The 20,249-nt window shown below is 41.9% G+C and overlaps 1 protein-coding gene across 5 annotated transcripts in view; it reads right to left on the bottom strand.

Moving 5' to 3' along the window:
* elf1 (E74-like ETS transcription factor 1) overlaps positions 1 to 20,249 on the bottom strand; it is an 82,022-nt gene that overhangs the window by 55,566 nt on the left and 6,207 nt on the right. For 2 of the 5 annotated variants that reach the window (XM_020452940.2, XM_031797564.1), the window contains exon 1: positions 2,587 to 2,856. The exons of 1 other annotated variant lie outside the window; for it this stretch is intronic. The gene's annotated coding sequence lies outside the window, so the exon portion shown is untranslated. Of the gene's footprint in view, positions 1 to 2,586; positions 2,876 to 20,249 lie in introns of those variants that run through there. 2 more of the 5 variants (XM_031797566.1, XM_020452934.2) reach the window with 2 other exon arrangements.

Below are 20,249 nucleotides of genomic sequence, written 5' to 3'. Positions count from 1 at the left end.
GAGCACATTGTGACTTGTTACAGCCCATTTTCCCATCACTCAGGCCTCAGATGTGTGTGAAAGCCCCTAACAACAAAAGAAAGAAGGGACCACAACCCAACCTAGAATTACCCACCCAAACAGGTTCCTGTCACTGCCGTTACCTGAGATCATGTCACCCGTTACCAGAGGTCACCTGAGACACATGCCGTGTAAAAAAAAAAATGGAAACTCGGGAAATCTCTGACTTCCGACTTCAGTGGGTTCAAGACAACTGGGAACTCTGGAAAAAAACGAGCACCGACTGGGAAAAATCATTTGGAACGGTCATCCAACTCAGAATTCCAAGTCGGGAACTCGGGCATCTTTCTAGAGCTCTGACTGAAGATTACTGACGTCCTGATTTTACCACATTTTTTCCCCCCCGAGTTCCCAGTTGTTTTGAAAGCACCATCTATATGATAACTTTTTTTTGTTAACGTGTCATAGCAACACGACTGACAAGCCAGCAGGCCACAGGATCTGCTTATTTACCCATCAACTGCGAAACAGCTTGAACAAACTGCCGCCCTCTGTCATTCAATGTCAACTACAGGCTGGATTGTGAAGGGAGAAAATGTGAGCCAGAACAGACCCAACCCTGTACTGTTCCATATGAGGGCATGTCAAGCCTGGGCTGATTAAATCCACCCCTACTCCTCTTCCTCAGCCAGGCCAAATGATCTAATTACAGGCTAAGACTTGTTGACTCTGTATTGTGTGAGGAGCCAACCTGATACTACTGCTGCCCTCCCTCCGTTCCTCCCTCTCTTCACCTCTCTGCCACTCCCTCCCTTGTGACAGAAACTAGGCCCCTCTCTACAGCCACTCAATAGGTCAACAATGGGAGTGTTGTGTTTCTCTCACTTCATGGCCAAACCTCAGGTACTGTGCCTCATTTACAAGCCAAATCAAGAGGCCAGGGTGGGCACAAAGCATGATTACAAAGTTAGCTCAGATGCAAACTGGGAATAACTATGGGGTACAACTTAGAAATTCACCAATGTTAAAACCGGGTTATTGACTCATGATATTAAAAGTGTGTAAAGCATTGGTTGAATGCAACATTTTCCAGGTGTAGGCCCTGCTGAACTAAACAGTGACCTCATAACTAACAACCACAGAGGGCTGATTTGATACAGTATCACTAGGTTTACGAGACAGAGTGTAAGCTTCTCCAATGATATGTGAGGAGATCATTGAGCCAACATTGAGTGAAATTGCTTTATTTTGGGTCTTTCGAGGTCTGATGGATCTATACAACAAAAACTATGGGGTCACTTTGTTTTGAGTGTTTTCAGATACAACTGCCAATCTCAATAAAGTTTGTCAGTGCAGAGCATGTTTCTGGTGAAACAGGAACCATGATTTTATCTCTGCTGCAACTTTTAGCAACAGAAACCTACCACAACTAGGCACGCCAAAGGTAACTCTACAAAAACCATTCATGTGAGAATAACATGTTGAGATGTGAACTGCTTAGGAGATAATGGTAGCACAACACCAGTTTGTTTGTCATCCACTATGAGTCGCAACGAATACCTGCTGATCCTCCTCTGTCTTACAGGAAGATCAACATTCATACAGGGCTCCGGTGGCCTGATCAGTTCCTGATAAGCAAGCCTGAAATCAAACAGAACCTTACCTGACCATGCAACAGGGTGTGGGGAGAAGCACATTCTAGAATCTAGATACTATTTAATTAATTACTTATTATTTTAGAGGTAGGCTAGCGCCGGGCCAAAGCAGAGTTAGCAAAAATGTATAACCTTTTCAAATTTATGGCCTATGGTCTACTGAGAGTTCCCATGAAACAGAATTACAAGTATTTCTACACCATGACCAACTGTAAACGCTCACGTGGGCTTGGTCAGGGGGCTTGGTCTCGTGGTCAGGGGGGTTGGTCAGGGGGCTTGGTCTCAGGGTCAGGGGGGCTAGATCAGGGGGCTTGGTCTCCAGGTCAGTGGGGTTGGTCTCGGGGTCAGGGGGCTTGGTCTCGGGGTCAGGGGGCTTGGTCTCGAGGTCAGGGGGCTTGGTCTCGGGGTCAGGGGGCTTGGTTACGGGGCTTGGACTAGGGGGCAGGGGGCTTGGTTACAGTTCCCTCCCTTGCTAAAGCACGCCATATATGGCAATGACTCTTAAGCAAAACAACAACGATGACAAGTGACAATGATAAACTAACTAACAATTAGTTTCAGCCAATGAGCTTCAGCCCCTCGCCAGAGAGAGAGAGAGAGAGATGACGTGGTGCACATATCACGTAGTACACCATTTTCGTGGAGCACTTTTGGCTCATGGGAGATACTTTCAGATACTTTTCCCATGAAAGAGAATTACAAGTATACAAAAGTACTGGAGAATATCTTTAATTGTATCAACATGAACTTTTTTGTTTCTCGATTTATATTTGTGCAAGTCGTACTTCTGCTTTTCTCGTGACACATTCGCAAATATAGAAAACAAATGAGGAACACATACAATGTTAAATACATGACCCATATAAACAACTCTATTTGGTTTGAACCAACTATTCACCCATAAAGAAACAAAAGTACTGCAGTCACTAACCTCAAAGACACAGGGCTTATGTGTCAGACTCCATGTTAACAGGAACAAGTGACAGATCTGAATGACTTAAAAACACAGGGGGAAACCGAGACAACTGCAATGAAAGAAAAATAATCCAAGTAAGGGTGTGCCTCCAGAGAGCAGCGGGACCCAGCGCGGTACAGGAGGTGTGGAACACTGACCTGCCCTCTACCTCTCCCACTCACAGCGATAAAACTAAACTGAAAAGGAGAAGAAGAGAAAGCGAGGCAATGGCTGCTGTTAAAAATGTAAAAAAAAAAAAAAAAAAGGAGAAGTGTAGTGAAGCAACTTGCCCTGGCTCTCTCTGTGAGTCACACAGCAGGACAGCCATTGGTGGGGGAGTCCTCAGGCAGTGTGGCTGCACCTGGCCAATCACGAACCAGGGTGGGCCCTGTATGCAAATCCTTTCAGGTGAGTCGCGGCAGGTGTTGGGGATTGGCTGTGGGTCAGACGTGGGGAGGGGAGAGCGGGACGTATCAACCAGCAGGCCACACCTTGAGCAATGTGAAAGACAACAGACTGGTTTCTTCTGCGGAGGAGTGCTGGGGAGGGAGTTGGGTGCTGTAAATGCATAGTTCAGTTTACCATTGGTTGAGGACACTTGGACTTTGACCGAGCACTATAGAGCAGTCTCGTCTTGGTGGTTAAAATCAGTAAATGGAAGACCTGAGAAACACTGGGTTGTAAAAATGTGTCAGAAGAATACAGGGACATTTTCATCATTAAGTGTTTATTAGAGGGTTGTGAGGTATGAGGTCATTTAGGTAAAGCAAATGAGACAGTCAGAGGTAAATCCAGAGGAGTGGCTCTTGAGCCAATAGAGGCCCCATAAAACCAGCTTTATATGTGACTTCAGTGGGAGGTACCAGAATAGTGGGCTATAAAGACAAAGCAGTCTCACCTGACCGCACTTTGACATCAAAGGCAGGCTACTGGTCTTAGCTAACGCCTCAGCACAGGTGTTTCTCTAGACCCCCCTCTTCCCCCTAAACCCCACCTGGATGATATACCGCTGATGTATATTAGTGGCCATACTGTCTGCAGCTCTCATCACATGCTCCCCCATAAGCAACCAACTCAATCAAACATGAGCTAACAGGTGTACAGCTGTCACGAGCAGGATTCTCCATGTTAGCTTCTCCTGTTTGCCTGATAATGCGCATACTTGTGTTCACACACAGACAGAGACAAAGACACACACACACACCTGCCCATTCAGCTGAAAAGGCCTGAAGAGCTAATTAATGTAAATCTGCCACTGGGGCACCACCATCCCCCACCTCATCCTGTGTTCAGGGCTGTTACATCACGTGTCTTTAGATAGCATCTTTATCAGACACAATTCGACTGACAAACAGGAAGCTGAGTAGTTCTGTGGCGTAGCTGTGTGTGTGTGTGTGTGTCAGTGAAGGCTGGTGGGAGGAGCTATAGGAGTACAGGCTCATTGTAATGGCTGGAATGGAGTAAATGGAATGGAGTCAAACGTGGTTTCCATATGTTTTATCTGTTTGATACCGTTTCATTCATTCCATTCCAGCCGTTATAATGAGCCTATAGTCCTAAAGCTGCTCCCACCAGCCTGTGTGTGTGTGTGTGTGACATCTCAGCTACATTTTCAGTAAAAGGAGTTGCATTTGATGTGGTCACCTTTTCACTAACCCCAATCTGAGACCAATCTGGAATGGCAGTTTTTACTCAGGCTGGCCCAGGTTAGGAACACTTCGGCACAGAAGAGAGAAATTGCTTCGAACAGAGCAAGTAAACCAAACAACCCCCATTTATCACCACCCCTGGAAATACTGCGTGTCCACTACACAGCCCCAGATCAGACGCATTGAGGAGAAGTCCAAGCAGCCCTCTAGTCCTCTACACCGTCTGACTCCAGTCTTAAATACCCAGGGTTGTTAGATGGTGAGAGATTTATACACACCAAGTCACACACAAGACCACACACATGCACACGCACGCACATACACACACGCACGCACACACACACACACACTCAGGTAACTCATTCATAGTGTGGATGAGCTGTTTATTGACTAGTAAATAGCGTGGATGTGCTGATTATTGACCTGTAAATAGTGTGGATGTGTTGATTATTGACCAGTAAATAGTGTGGATGTGTTGATTATTGACCTGTAAATAGTGTGGATGTGCTGATTATTGACCAGTAAATAGTGTGGATGTGTTGATTATTGACCTGTAAATAGCGTGGATGTGCTGATTATTGACCTGTAAATAGTGTGGATGTGTTGATTATTGACCTGTAAATAGTGTGAATGTGCTGATTATTGACCTGTAAATAGTGTGGATGTGTTGATTATTGACCTGTAAATAGTGTGGATGTGCTGATTATTGACCTGTAAATAGCATGAATGTGCTGATTATTGACCTGTAAATAGCGTGAATGTGTTGATTATTGACCTGTAAATAGTGTGGATGTGTTGATTACTGTGGATGTGTTGATTATTGACCTGTAAATAGTGTGGATGTGCTGATTATTGACCAGTAAATAGTGTGGATGTGTTGATTATTGACCTGTAAATAGCGTGAATGTGTTGATTATTGAGCAGTAAATAGTGTGGATGTGCTGATTATTGACCAGTAAATAGTGTGAATGTGTTGATTATTGACCTGTAAATAGCGTGAATGTGTTGATTATTGACCAGTAAATAGTGTGGATGTGCTGATTATTGACCTGTAAATAGCGTGGATGTGCTGATTATTGACCTGTAAATAGTGTGGATGTGTTGATTATTGACCTGTAAATAGTGTGGATGTGCTGATTATTGACCTGTAAATAGTGTGGATGTGTTGATTATTGACCTGTAAATAGTGTGGATGTGCTGATTATTGACCTGTAAATAGTGTGGATGTGCTGATTATTGACCTGTAAATAGTGTGGATGTGCTGATTATTGACCTGTAAATAGTGTGGATGTGTTGATTATTGACCTGTAAATAGTGTGGATGTGTTGATTATTGACCTGTAAATAGTGTGGATGTGCTGATTATTGACCTGTAAATAGCGTGAATGTGTTGATTATTGACCTGTAAATAGCGTGAATGTGTTGATTATTGACCAGTAAATAGTGTGGATGTGCTGATTATTGACCAGTAAATAGTGTGAATGTGTTGATTATTGACCTGTAAATAGCGTGAATGTGTTGATTATTGACCAGTAAATAGTGTGGATGTGCTGATTATTGACCTGTAAATAGCGTGGATGTGCTGATTATTGACCTATAAATAGTGTGGATGTGTTGATTATTGACCTGTAAATAGTGTGGATGTGCTGATTATTGACCTGTAAATAGTGCGGATGTGTTGATTATTGACCTGTAAATAGTGTGGATGTGTTGATTATTGACCTGGAAATAGTGTGGATGTGCTGATTATTGACCTGTAAATAGTGTGGATGTGCTGATTATTGACCTGTAAATAGTGTGGATGTGTTGATTATTGACCTGTAAATAGTGTGGATGTGTTGATTATTGACCTGTAAATAGTGTGGATGTGCTGATTATTGACCTGTAAATAGTGTGGATGTGCTGATTATTGACCTGTAAATAGTGTGAATGTGCTGATTATTGACCTGTAAATAGTGTGGATGTGCTGATTATTGACCTGTAAATAGTGTGGATGTGTTGATTATTGACCTGTAAATAGTGTGGATGTGTTGATTATTGACCTGTAAATAGTGTGGATGTGCTGATTATTGACCTGTAAATAGCGTGAATGTGTTGATTATTGACCTGTAAATAGTGTGGATGTGTTGATTATTGACCAGTAAATAGTGTGGATGTGTTGATTATTGACCTGTAAATAGTGTGGATGTGCTGATTATTGACCAGTAAATAGTGTGGATGTGTTGATTATTGACCTGTAAATAGCGTGAATGTGTTGATTATTGACCAGTAAATAGTGTGGATGTGCTGATTATTGACCAGTAAATAGTGTGAATGTGTTGATTATTGACCTGTAAATAGCGTTAATGTGTTGATTATTGACCAGTAAATAGTGTGGATGTGCTGATTATTGACCTGTAAATAGCGTGGATGTGCTGATTATTGACCTGTAAATAGTGTGGATGTGTTGATTATTGACCTGTAAATAGTGTGGATGTGCTGATTATTGACCTGTAAATAGTGTGGATGTGTTGATTATTGACCTGTAAATAGTGTGGATGTGCTGATTATTGACCTGTAAATAGTGTGGATGTGCTGATTATTGACCTGTAAATAGTGTGGATGTGCTGATTATTGACCTGTAAATAGTGTGGATGTGTTGATTATTGACCTGTAAATAGTGTGGATGTGTTGATTATTGACCTGTAAATAGTGTGGATGTGCTGATTATTGACCTGTAAATAGCGTGAATGTGTTGATTATTGACCTGTAAATAGCGTGAATGTGTTGATTATTGACCAGTAAATAGTGTGGATGTGCTGATTATTGACCAGTAAATAGTGTGAATGTGTTGATTATTGACCTGTAAATAGCGTGAATGTGTTGATTATTGACCAGTAAATAGTGTGGATGTGCTGATTATTGACCTGTAAATAGCGTGGATGTGCTGATTATTGACCTATAAATAGTGTGGATGTGTTGATTATTGACCTGTAAATAGTGTGGATGTGCTGATTATTGACCTGTAAATAGTGCGGATGTGTTGATTATTGACCTGTAAATAGTGTGGATGTGCTGATTATTGACCTGTAAATAGTGTGGATGTGCTGATTATTGACCTGTAAATAGTGTGGATGTGCTGATTATTGACCTGTAAATAGTGTGGATGTGCTGATTATTGACCTGTAAATAGTGTGGATGTGTTGATTATTGACCTGTAAATAGTGTGGATGTGTTGATTATTGACCTGTAAATAGTGTGGATGTGCTGATTATTGACCTGTAAATAGCGTGAATGTGTTGATTATTGACCAGTAAATAGTGTGGATGTGCTGATTATTGACCAGTAAATAGTGTGGATGTGCTGATTATTGACCTGTAAATAGTGTGGATGTGCTGATTATTGACCTGTAAATAGTGTGGATGTGCTGATTATTGACCTGTAAATAGTGTGGATGTGCTGATTATTTACTCCTAAATAGTGTGGATGTGCTGATTATTGACCTGTAAATAGTGTGGATGTGCTGATTATTTACTCCTAAATAGTGTGTGGTGGTGCATGTTTTTTTCTCAGAGCCTGGTTGTGTGGCTCTTTCTGGTGAGGAGAGGCAGAATGGCAGTATATTCAGACCACATGGCCAGTGTAATCATGTCAATTAAGATTTTTTTTTCTCCCACGGGTCCACAAGAACCTTTTCAATGAGGCTTTTTGATGGCAACATCGCTTTTCCTGGGGCTTGATACTACAGCTTTGATTGGTATCTGAAGTGCTTCTGGGAGTCCCAGCTCTCCGTTTCCTATTAACAGCCCCCCAACAAAGACCCCAGTTCAGAGAGCAGAAAATTGCCTCACCTTTTAATCGGCTGTTAATTGCAGTCATTTGCAAAAAACAAATCAACACACTAGTAACGGGTGGCAGGATCATTGACTTTGCTGACAAAAATGTCAAAAGGAGAGAAAAGCAAACAGATGAGAGGGCAGGTTCAATAGACACTTGTGGTTGACACAGATAGCAGCACTCCATTATCCTCTCCAGCTGTTTCATTAAGGAACATTTTGTTCCACTTTCTGCCAGTGCCCATGCTGAAGACCACCTCATCCCCCACTGCAGTCCCTTTTATCTGCAGAGGGAATAAGATGACAGCTCGGCGGATATAGGCCTCAGAAATGATGACATTCCATCTCTACAAATTAGAGGACTTATGGGTCGCTGTCACTGTCTCTGATGGTTATTTTCCTCAATGTTCAGCTGTAGGCCATTATTACATGGACCAAAACTAGGATCTGGCTGTACTTTCGCCTTGGAGGGGAGAAAAGTATCAAAGGTTGATATGGGGCCAAGCCTATCAAGCCTGTGAGTGTTTGTTTTCTTATTAGCTAGTGAAAGAGATGTGTGCCATATTTTATATTTAAGTGGCTAAACGAGCACAATCATTTAATAAAGGACTTGAAATAGATACAGAAACAGAAAGGCCATAGGGGAAAAGCGACAAACAGAAAAGCTACAAATTAAATAAAAAGTTTCAAAGTCCAAAGAAACTATTTTGGGGTAAAAGTAAGCCCAAACGGCCATCAAGTCAAGACAGAAAAGGGCACTCTCATAGCCTACCCTTGTGGAGGGTTAGAGAGAGAGCTGCAACCTTGATGTTTGCAGAAGTCAACCATGTGACCTCGCTGACTAAGTGAAGAGACACACCTTTACTTTATAGCCTAAAAATAAAGACAGCTAAGAGTCATATACAGTGCATTCGGAAAGTATTCAGACCCCTTGACTTTGTAGACATTTTGTTACGTTACAGACTTATTCAAAAATGTATTACAGTTTTCTTCCCTCATCAATCCACACACAATGCCCCATAATGACAAAGAAAAAATTGGTTTTTAGACATTTTTGCAAATGTATTTACAATTTAAAAAATAAATACCTTATTTACATAAGTATTCAGACCTGTTGCTATGAGGCTTGAAATTGAGCTCAGGTGCATCCTGTTTCCATTGATCATTTTTGAGATGTTTCTACAACTTGAATTCAATTGATTGGACATGATTTGGAAAGGCACACACCTGTCTATATAAGGTTCTACAGAGCAAAAACCAAGTCATGAGGTTGAAGGAATTGTCCGTAAAGCTCAGAGACAAGATTGTGTTGAGGCACAGATTTAGGGAAGGGTACCAAAACATTTCTGCAGCATTGAAGGTTCCCAAGGCCTTCATCATTCTTAAATGGAAGAAGTGTGGATCCACCAAGACTCTTCCTAGAGCTGGCTGCCCAGCCAAACTGAGCAATCGGGGGAGAAGGGCCTTGGTCAGGGAGGTGACAAACAACCCGATGGTCATTCTGACAGAGCTCCAGAGTTCCTCTGTGGAGATGGGAGAATCTTCCAGAAGGACAACCATCTCTGCAGCACTCCACCAATCACGCCTTTATGGTAGAGTGGCCAGACGGAAGCCACTCCTCAGTGAAAGGAACATGACAGCCCGCTTACAGTTGACATGAGCATCTCGTCATTATATACAGATGTCTGGTTTCAGCTACTTGTGAATTGGAAAGGAAGGTTGGCGGATACTGGCTTCCCCTAAAGTAAAATTATATTTTGCCCAAATTATATAATTACTCCTGTCTAAATAAAATCATTGAAATACTTCACCAGAGAGCATAACTTAGCCGCAGAGGATCATTGGCCTATCACAAGTGCATAGGCCTATTCCGATTTGGGAAGCCTGCTTGGGCAGAACGTGGGAATAGGCCCAGCTGATTATTGAGTTCGCTGCTGTCAGTGAAAAGCATCTAAAATATGTGTGAAGATAATGTGTCTTGAGCAGTGGACATTTTAGTATGTAAATTTTGGTTGGGCAAAAAAATACATGTGCGATGCATGCCAGAAAAGCCACTACACAACACAATACAAAAAAATACATGAATTGCACTATAACGGTGACAAACAGTGCCCGCAAACTGTTAGGGCCTAGATAGAGTCCCAACAGCAGTCCCAACACCTTACCACTGCTACACCTGGCTATCAGCGGAGCCTTGTCTGGCAGCGAAACAGTTCATTCAGCCTCGGGATGCTGGCCTTCTAGGCAGAGTTGCAAAGAAAAAGCCATATCTCAGACTGACCAATAACAAGAAAAGATTAAGATGGGCAAAAGAACACAGACACTGGACAGAGGAACTCTGCCTAGAAGGCCAGCGTCCCGGAGCCGCCTCTTCACTGTTGACGTTGAGACTGGTGTTTTGCGGGTACTATTTAATGAAGCAGTTGAGGACTTGTGAGGAGTCTGTTTCTCAAACTAGACACTCTAATGTACTTGTCCTCTTGCTCAGTTGTGCACCAGGGCCTCACACTCCTCTTTCTATTTTGGTTAGAGACAGTTTGCGCTGTTCTGTGAAAGGAGTAGGACACAGCGTTGTACAAGATCTTCAGTTTCTTGGCAATTTCTCACATGGAATAGCCTTCATTTCTCAGAACAAGAATAGACTGACGAGTTTCAGAAGAAAGTTCTTTGTTTCTGGCCATTTTGAGCCTATAATCAAATCCACAAATGTTTATGCTCCAGATACTCAACTAATCTAAAGAAGGCCAGTTTTTTTTGCATCTTTAATCAGTACAGCAGTTTTCAGCTGTGCTAACATAGTTTTTTTAATGATCAATTAGCCTTCTAAAATGATAAACTTGGATTAGCTAACACAACGTGCCATTGGAACACAGGAGTGATGGTTGCTGATAATGGGCCTCTGTACGCCTATGTAGATATTCTATAAAACAAATCAGCCGTTTTCAGCTCCAATTGTCATTTACAACATTAACAATGTCTACACTGTATTTTATATTATTTTAATGGACAAAAAAATGTACTTTTCTTTCAAAAACAAGGAAATTGTGACTCCAACCTTTTGAACAATAAATAAATAAATAAATATTTGTTTTTGGGGGGGGGGGCTAAAAATGTGTGGCTCAACACAGGTGAGGCTCTGCCCTGAATGATGGGACGCCACTGGTCTTGAGTATAATAAAAAATGTTGACTCAAGAAGAGGGGTGTGGCGAAGATATGGGTGTGTCTCTCTTCAGAATGCATGTGCTCAGCTCTCCAGAATGACTCAGCTGTCTTGCACCAATTCTTGCACATTCATTGTTTCAATGTGTGAATTGATTGCCCTTTGTTTATTTTGATCAATTCCCCATTACATATGTGAACAGTAGTAAATGTACCGTTAATCTCCATCATTTGGTTACATTAATTTCTGTTAATTCATATATTCATTATAGTCATTTACCGTTCTCATTCTCAGAGTGGAAATGTTGCGACAAACAAGTTTTGGTTCATTTCATGACCATCATTTACGAGTTTTGTCAATTTTTACATTTTTGTGTTGTTTGGAGTGGTCCATGTGAGCAATGAGCATGTTTCTCTGTCCTGGGAGCATGTGCACCTGAGCACGCATAGAAGTACCTGCCCTGCTGCACGCAAATGTAGGAAAGTGCCCATTTAGGGATGTCTGGTTTCTTTTTGTCAGGGTCCCTGCTCATCCGCATCCACCACTAATAAGCTGAATTTCTCAGTCATTTTTTCTTCACCTCACACAGTAAGTCAACGAAGTCTGTTTTATTAACATCCATTGCATACTATACTAGTTCCTCAATCCTCACAGTATATTAAAAATCTTTCCAACACTCTCCCCCTCAATAATCACCAAGCCTCGGAGTGAATGAGCAAAATATCATGATCTGATTATCCCATATATCAAGTGGAAACGTAGTAAAATAGGTGAAAACCTTTCCCCAAAACAGCTGTCTGTCCCAAGCTCACTGACATGGGAAACTCTCAGGGTAGGGCCTGGAATAGGCTAGTTGATACAATGTTGCAGGTTCACTAGCAGCAACTTCAGGCCAGACCCAGTTGATTGATTTGATACCATGAGCACAATAGTTCAAGACCTATAGAAAGGGAGGCAGACAGGTGGAGTCGAGAGATGAATGTGATTACAAGAACCTGAATTTTCATCAGGATATTTGTCGGCTTTATGTATTTTTACTTAGTTGACAATAAAAGTGATAGGCCTACTCCTGCATTGGCCTATAGACAATCTGAGTCTTGAACCGCCAATGGATCACGATGTATCAATGTGTCCATAAGGCATTAGTTGGATTTGACCTTTTAGATTTTTAGCATTTTAATTCAGACTTTTACTATTAAGTGAATGACAATGATTGAGTAAATAATATGTTAGTTTTGAAATGAAACTGTTCCACGAAAATATGCATATGAAAATCATAACTGGCACACAGATCGGCATAAATGGTTTTAAATGGTAGGCTTCCCCAAACTTGAAACTCGCGCATCACCTATTGAGTGATTTGTTTGGGAATCAGATGAAAGTATCATGACTGGTGTTTATGCCACATTGAAATGTAATACATTTTACTATAAAAACCCATTTTAAAAAATGTGCACACATTGGAGGTCCCATGAGAAAAAAAACATGCCCGCCCCTATGGAAATCAAATGCCCTGTCTTTCAGCGCAGTTCCAGCAACTACGGTGGATGTGTACCAGTGGAGTACAGTACATCTTATCTCAGTTCTATGAAAATAGTATAGAACTGAATCAAAGGCCTGATTGAAGACCATAAGAAAATATCATAAGGAATGGATAGAAAGGTACAGAATGGTTACTTGGAGGAAAATGGGGAGGGTCATGCTTTTTCAGTTTCAGTCAAGGGCAGGGTTTAATATGTTTTAAATCTAGTACAGGGGAGAGTCATGCAATTTGTAATTAATGAAACATCAATATTTCTCAGTTTTTCTCAGAATTAGTTGCTTATTAGGTTATATATCGATGTGTGCCTGATGCCACCCCTCATCTCTGATTCTCCACTGGGCACACAATATCAAGTGCGCCTATGGGCTATTTAGTGTGGTCTCAATCAAATTATCCATAGCCTATAGGCTACGAAGTGCATGCTCGGAGAAGCACAGCGCAAAGTTATATTTCTAAGATATCTGCTGGGATGGGGTAAATACAACTGGGCTGCATTACACACGACAATGGATATTCCAACCCTGAGCCCCGGCCTGCTCTGCTCTTGCTGATCCAAAACTATTGTGTGCTGCCTAACCAATGGCTGTGCTGCGTAGGCTTCTTCAGAAAATAATTGTTGATTAGGCCTAGTCCCAAAAATTCACTATCTTGCGAGTGGACTAGCCTATAGCCTGTGTTCTGTTCAGTTTAAGAAGGAACGCGTGAAGATGAGGACCGGATGTTAACATTGATAGCTTGCTACTACTAGAATAGATTTGATTAAAAACAAAAATGTTTGTCATGTTGTATAAGGATCTGAGACAGGCACAGGTATCCGTAATAGGGGTTGTTAATACTCCACCCAATTTACACAACATGCCATGAAAGGCATGGGGACCCGTAATAACAACAAGCCGAAACACAGGTACTCACAGGACCAACGTACATAATAACAATAACCGACCAGGACACTGGGGAACAGAGGGCACATATATACAATTACTAATCAGGGGAAATGGGAACCAGGTGTGCGGAATTAGACAGTTCATGACGCCTAGAAGCGGGTGCTGTAGAACTCCGGAGCTGGTGCACAAAATGAGCAGCAGTACCAGGGGAATCCGTGACAGTACCCCCCCACCCCCTCCCCCCGACGGCAGGATGACACCAGCCTCGAGGATGACCACAGAGATGCGGGTCGGTCAGGGCCAGTTGCAGCTGCTGAAGATGTGGTGGCGCCGGACGGGACATTCCTGCTGTCTCCATTTAGGGTTGGTTATTCCGTCACGTTGTATAAGGATTGGAGACAGGAGGACCCAAATTACCACCCAAATTACACAACATGCCATGAAAGGCACAGGGACGAAGCACAAAACAAACATGCATACAGAACACACAGGGATGTAATCCAAACAAAAGAGCAAGGTTAAACCTCTAATAAATACACGGGACGAGACCCGTAATAACAATGCAAGGGACAAGACCCGTAATAACAATTGCACAAAACAACAACACAGCTACTCACAGGACCAACGGACATGGTAACAATAACCAACATGGACACTGGGGAACAGAGGGCACATATATGAACTCAGCAAAAAAAGAAACGTCCTCTCACTGTCAACTGCGTTTATTTTCAGCAAACTTAACATGTGTAAATATATGTATGAACATTACAAGATTCAACAACTGAGACATAAACTGAACAAGTTCCACAGACATGTGACTAACAGAAATGGAATAATGTGTCCCTGAACAAAGGGGGGCGAGTCAAAATCAAAAGTAACAGTCAGTATCTGGTGTGGCCACCAGCTGCATTAAGTACTCCAGTGCATCTCCTCCTCATGGACTGTTCCAGATTTGCCCGTTCTTGCTGTGATATGTTACCCCACTCTTCCACCAAGGCACCTGCAAGTTTCCGGACATTTTGGGGGGGTATAGCCCTAGCCCTCACCCTCCGATCCAACAGGTCCCAGACGTACTCAATGGGATTGAGACCCGGGCTCTATGCTGGCCATGGGAGAACACTGACATTCCTGTCTTGCAGAAAATCACGCACAGAACGAGCAGTATGGCTGGTGGCATTGTCATGCTGGAGGGTCATGTCAGGATGAGCCTGCAGGAAGGGTACCACATGAGGGAGGAGGATGTCTTCCCAGTAACGCACAGCGTTGAGATTGCCTGCAATGACAACAAGTTCAGTCCGATGATGCTGTGACAGACCGCCCCAGACCATGACGAACCCTCCACCTCCAAATCGATCCCACTCCAGAGTACAGGCCTTGGTGTAACGCTCATTCCTTTAACGATAAACGCGAATCCGACCATCACCCCTGGTGAGACAAAACCGCAACTCGTCAGTGAAGAGCACTTTTCGCCAATCCTGTCTGGTCCAGCGACAGTGGGTTTGTGCCCATAGGCGAAGTTGTTGCCGGTGATGTCTGGTGAAGACCTGCCTTACAACAGGCCTACAAGCCCTAAGTCCAGCCTCTCTCAGCCTATTGCAGACAGTCTGAGTACTGATGGAGGGATTGTACGCACAATGGAGGGATTGTACGCTCCTGGTGTAACCCGGGCAGTTGTTGTTGCCATCCTGTACCTGTCCCGCAAGTGTGATGTTCAGATGTACCGATCCTGTGCAGGTGTTGTTACATGTGGTCTACCACTGCGAGGACAATCAGCTGTCCGTCCTGTCTCCCTGTAGTGCTGTCTTAGGCATCTCACAGTACGGATTTAAAATACCAGGGAAAGACGTAACTCCGATACATACTGTGGGGCAAAAAAGTATTTAGTCAGCCACCAATTGTGCAAGTTTTCCCACTTAAAAATATGAGAGAGGCCTATAATTTTAATCATAGGTACACTTCAACTATGACGGACAAAATGAGAAAAGAAAATCCAGAAAATCACATTGTAGGATTTTTTATGAATTTATTTGCAAATTATGGTGGAAAATAAGTATTTGGTCAATAACAAAAGTTTATCTCAATACTTTGTTATATACCCTTTGTTGGCAATGACAGAGGTCAAACGTTTTCTGTAAGTCTTCACAAGGTTTTAACACACTGTTGCTGGTATTTTGGCCCATTCCTCCATGCAGATCTCCTCTAGAGCAGTGATGTTTTGGGGCTGTTGCTGGGCAACACGGACTTTCAACTCCCTCCAAAGATTTTCTATGGGGTTGAGATCTGGAGATCTGGCTAGGCCACTCCAGGACCTTGAAATGCTTCTTACGAAGCCACTCCTTCGTTGCCCGGGCGGTGTGTTTGGGATCATTGTCATGCTGAAAGACCCAGCCACGTTTCATCTTCAATGCCCTTGCTGATGGAAGGAGGTTTTCACTCAAAATCTCACAATACATGGCTCCATTCATTCTTTCCTTTACACGGATCAGTCGTCCTGGTCCCTTTGCAGAAAAACAGCCCCAAAGCATGATGTTTCCCCCCCCATGCTTCACAGTAGGTATGGTGTTCTTTGGATGCAACTCAGCATTCTTTGTCCTCCAAACACGACGAGTTGAGTTTATACCAAAAAGTTATATTTTGGTTTCATCTGACCATATGACATTCTCCCAATCTTCTTCTGGATCATCCAAATGCTCTCTAGCAAACTTCAGACGGGCCTGGACATGTACTGGCTTAAGCAGGGGGACACGTCTGGCACTGCAGGATTTGAGTCCCTGGCGGCGTAGTGTGTTACTGATAGTAGGCTTTGTTACTTTGGTCCCAGCTCTCTGCAGGTCATTCACTAGGTCCCCCCGTGTGGTTCTGGGATTTTTGCTCACTGTTCTTGCGATCATTTTGACCCCACGGGGTGAGATCTTGCGTGGAGCCCCAGATCGAGGGAGATTATCAGTGGTCTTGTATGTCTTCCATTTCCTAATAATTGCTCCCACAGTTGATTTCTTCAAACCAAGCTGCTTACCTATTTCAGATTCAGTCTTCCCAGCCTGGTGCAGGTCTACAATTTTGTTTCTGGTGTCTTTTGACAGCTCTTTGGACTTGGCCATAGTGGAGTTTGGAGTGTGACTGTTTGAGGTTGTGGACAGGTGTCTTTTATACAGATAACAAGTTCAAACAGGTGCCATTAATACAGGTAACGAGTGGAGGACAGAGGAGCCTCTTAAAGAAGAAGTTACCGGTCTGTGAGAGTCAAAAATCTTGCTTGTTTGTAGGTGACCAAATACTTATTTTCCACCATAATTTGCAAATAAATTAATTCAAAATCCTACAATGTGATTTTCTGGATTTTTTTTCTCATTTTGTCTGTCATAGTTGAAGTGTACCTATGATGAAAATTACAGGCCTCTCTCATCTTTTTAAGTGGGAGAACTTGCACAATTGGTGGCTGACTAAATACTTTTTTGCCCCACTGTATGGGAGTGTCATTGTTTCATTTCTTTGACATTCAGAGGCTGAGCTACAACCTTCTACAGCTGGGGAGACAAAAAATAAACTTCGCTTGGGAAGTAATTTAATTCTGTCACTATCAATTGATTAAGCTATTCACTCTTTGAACAATAGATGTTTAAACCCAGAGAGCTTTTAGGGAAACACTTGTGACCTTCTCTCGTTGGGTTAAGCCATGGAAAAAGAGCAGCCAGCAGTTAAAACGTACATTTTTCTGCGTCGGTAGGCCTACTCTGTCTGGGGTGGAAAGGTAGGCCTAACTTTTGAAAGTACCATGCTCAGATTCCTAATGACATCTCAGATTTAAGTATTTGCAAACAGGGGCAGTTTCAGTGCAAACAAGACACACTGACTTGGCATTGTAGAAATATGATAAGATGAACACATAGGGTTCGCTCTCTTTCAATTCTCAGCCTTTCATTTCGGCCATTAAAAAAGATTCTAATAATATGTAAAGTGAAGTAGAATTGCATGAACATTTTATAAAAGGCCATTTTTTTCTCAGACCTGCAAATACGATGATGATTAATTCAATGCTTTTACTATAAAGGAGATCTTTCCACCCCTACTCTTGTCCATGGTGACCTGTGAACCAAAAACCTTCTGGCCCGCAGCCTTGCCCGCTATCAAAATTCCTGCATTGCCATGTAATGCTTACAGGACGAATAACAGTTTATAAAACTGCATATCTAAGGCTCTGGTCTCTCCAAGAATTGAGGGTAAACGGTAGACATGCTCTCTAATATCCACTTGGTTTTAATTATTATTTTGGGTACAGGGAGGGTTTGCCTAAAATATATTTTGCTGAAGGGAGGGCCATCCATTTTCATTTGGGAGAGGTACGATTTTCTCCATGTAACCCTTTTATTATAAATAACGTTCACTCCCTAAATAAGACAAACCTTGAGGGCATGAGATGTGGAGCCTTGTGAAGGACAGGCAGTGCTGTTTGTGCAGCTCCAAGGTCAGCTGATGGCTGTTCCCTGAGTGACTCAGAGCTAGAGGTGTGCGTCCCCTATGGGCCCTGGTCAAAAGTAGTTCACTACATAAGGAATAGTGCTATTTGGGACGCAACCAAGGAAATTCCTCAGCCAGGGCTAACTGGGCCAATAGCATCCCTCACGCAGATTGGGGTGAAGAGGGAGAAAGTGTCAGCGAGGCATTCTAATGAGCCCCACTGATATGGACATAGAGGTACAACTAAACACCATGAAACACTTTGAAATGACAATGGAAAACGTGTCAATGTTACTCAGAGCAGACTTACTTCGAACAATGGGTGATAAAATAAAAAGGCCAACATCGTTTATTTCAATGATCCTTAGGGGAGAAAATATTTTCTAGTTCACTAACTCAAACCCTTTCAACCTTCAGTTAATTGGCAGACAATGAATGGTCAGGAAGATTATGCAGCTTTGGTCAGTGTTATGTTACGTGACTGTGACCAGGCAGGACTGGGGAATTGGTCAAGGTTATTTCAATGTAGAAGGACCCATAAGCTTCAACATGTGAAGTTCATTGGAGCATGTCAAATTGTTGGGTGTCATATGAAAGGTAAGATATCAAATATATATATATATATATATATATATATATATATATATATATATATATATTAAGGCATATATTAATTTTTCAACCATTTTCCATCCTAAAAATGTGAAATAAGCAAAGGCTATGATTTCTGGTCAAACAGATGGAAAAGGGGTCATTGAAAACATCAACCAGAATTTAAAAAAAAAAGATATTAGAAATACATGAAAACATATTAGACCATGTAATTGTTGAATACTAGTTTCTGATTGGCTTGAAGGGCATTCTAGAGCGTGCATTATTTCCCTAGAACGCATAGTATATCAGCAAGGTAGAATTCATAGGCTATAGCTAATTCGTACATATTATATGTTTGAGCTGATATTGAAAGCAATAGTCGAATTGAAAACATTGGCATTGTTGAATTCGATTTTCATAAAAAACAGGCTAGGACTGATGGTTTGGTTAGCTAAACTAGCAAGTCTGTTGGTTTGGTTACCAAGGCAACTACTTTAGCTATCTGGTAAACTTGCTACCAGCTTCAGTGGATGTTGAACACATTTCTACCTGCAAATTATAAAGTGATTGCCATGGTATGAAAGGGATCATCACCTATGCGTTCTCTGGAAAATACTGCGACTCCAGGGAAAGTTAGTTCCACTCCGCTAGCGTGTGGTGAAACACAACTTCCACGTTGTTCATTAATTTCAAAAGAACGCATAGCCCCCCATTGATTATCCCTTACATAATGTTGAAGTAAAGACCCCTGCCAACTAATATCAAAACTTATATTTAGTTTGGGACATATAATTCTGCCTTCAGTAAGTTAAAGAAACATTGCCTTGTGCATTGAAATTCCTTTACCAAAAACCCACATATCTTTAAGATATTTTCTAATTTCTCCCCCCCATGAGGAGGGAGGATCATTTAATTTCACGAGTAAAGGTAGACCTATTAATTAGTTATAGTGTTTTTACAGATATAAATGTTGTTTATATAATGGAATTGCTGAAAAATCGGTAACAGAATTTCTGTACTTGAATTGACTACAATGGGAATTCATAGTAATCACAAACCACAATTGGGTTCACAAGTTTGGACAGCACAGTACAGTATAGTTCAGTACAGCACAGCACAGCACAGAATAGTACAGTACAGTATAGTTCAGTACAGTACAGTAGAGCACAGCACAGGAGAGTACAGTACAGTAAAAAAAAGTAGAGTATAGTTCAGTACAGTCCACAGGAGAACACACTAAAGTTGAGTACACTATAATGTACTGTACTGTACTGAACTATAACTGACTACTGAATATACTGTACTCTACTGTACTGTACTGAACTCTACTGTACTCTACTGAACTTTTCTCTACTGTGCTGTACTTTACTGAACTCTACTGTACTCTACTCTACAGTACTGTACTGTACTAAACTCGACTGAACTCTACTATATTCTTGTTTGGCATACATTTTATGTAAAAAATCTGAGTCTCAGCGCAATTCCGTTTCCATGGAATTGCCCTCAACTCTGACTCACAGCAATGACTGTGGATGA

This window comes from Oncorhynchus kisutch, linkage group LG19 (genome assembly GCF_002021735.2).
Source record: "Oncorhynchus kisutch isolate 150728-3 linkage group LG19, Okis_V2, whole genome shotgun sequence".
In the NCBI taxonomy this organism is placed as follows: Eukaryota; Metazoa; Chordata; class Actinopteri; order Salmoniformes; family Salmonidae; genus Oncorhynchus; species Oncorhynchus kisutch.
Note: the sequence above shows the minus strand (reverse complement) of the source record. Positions and strands in the feature narration are given on the sequence as shown.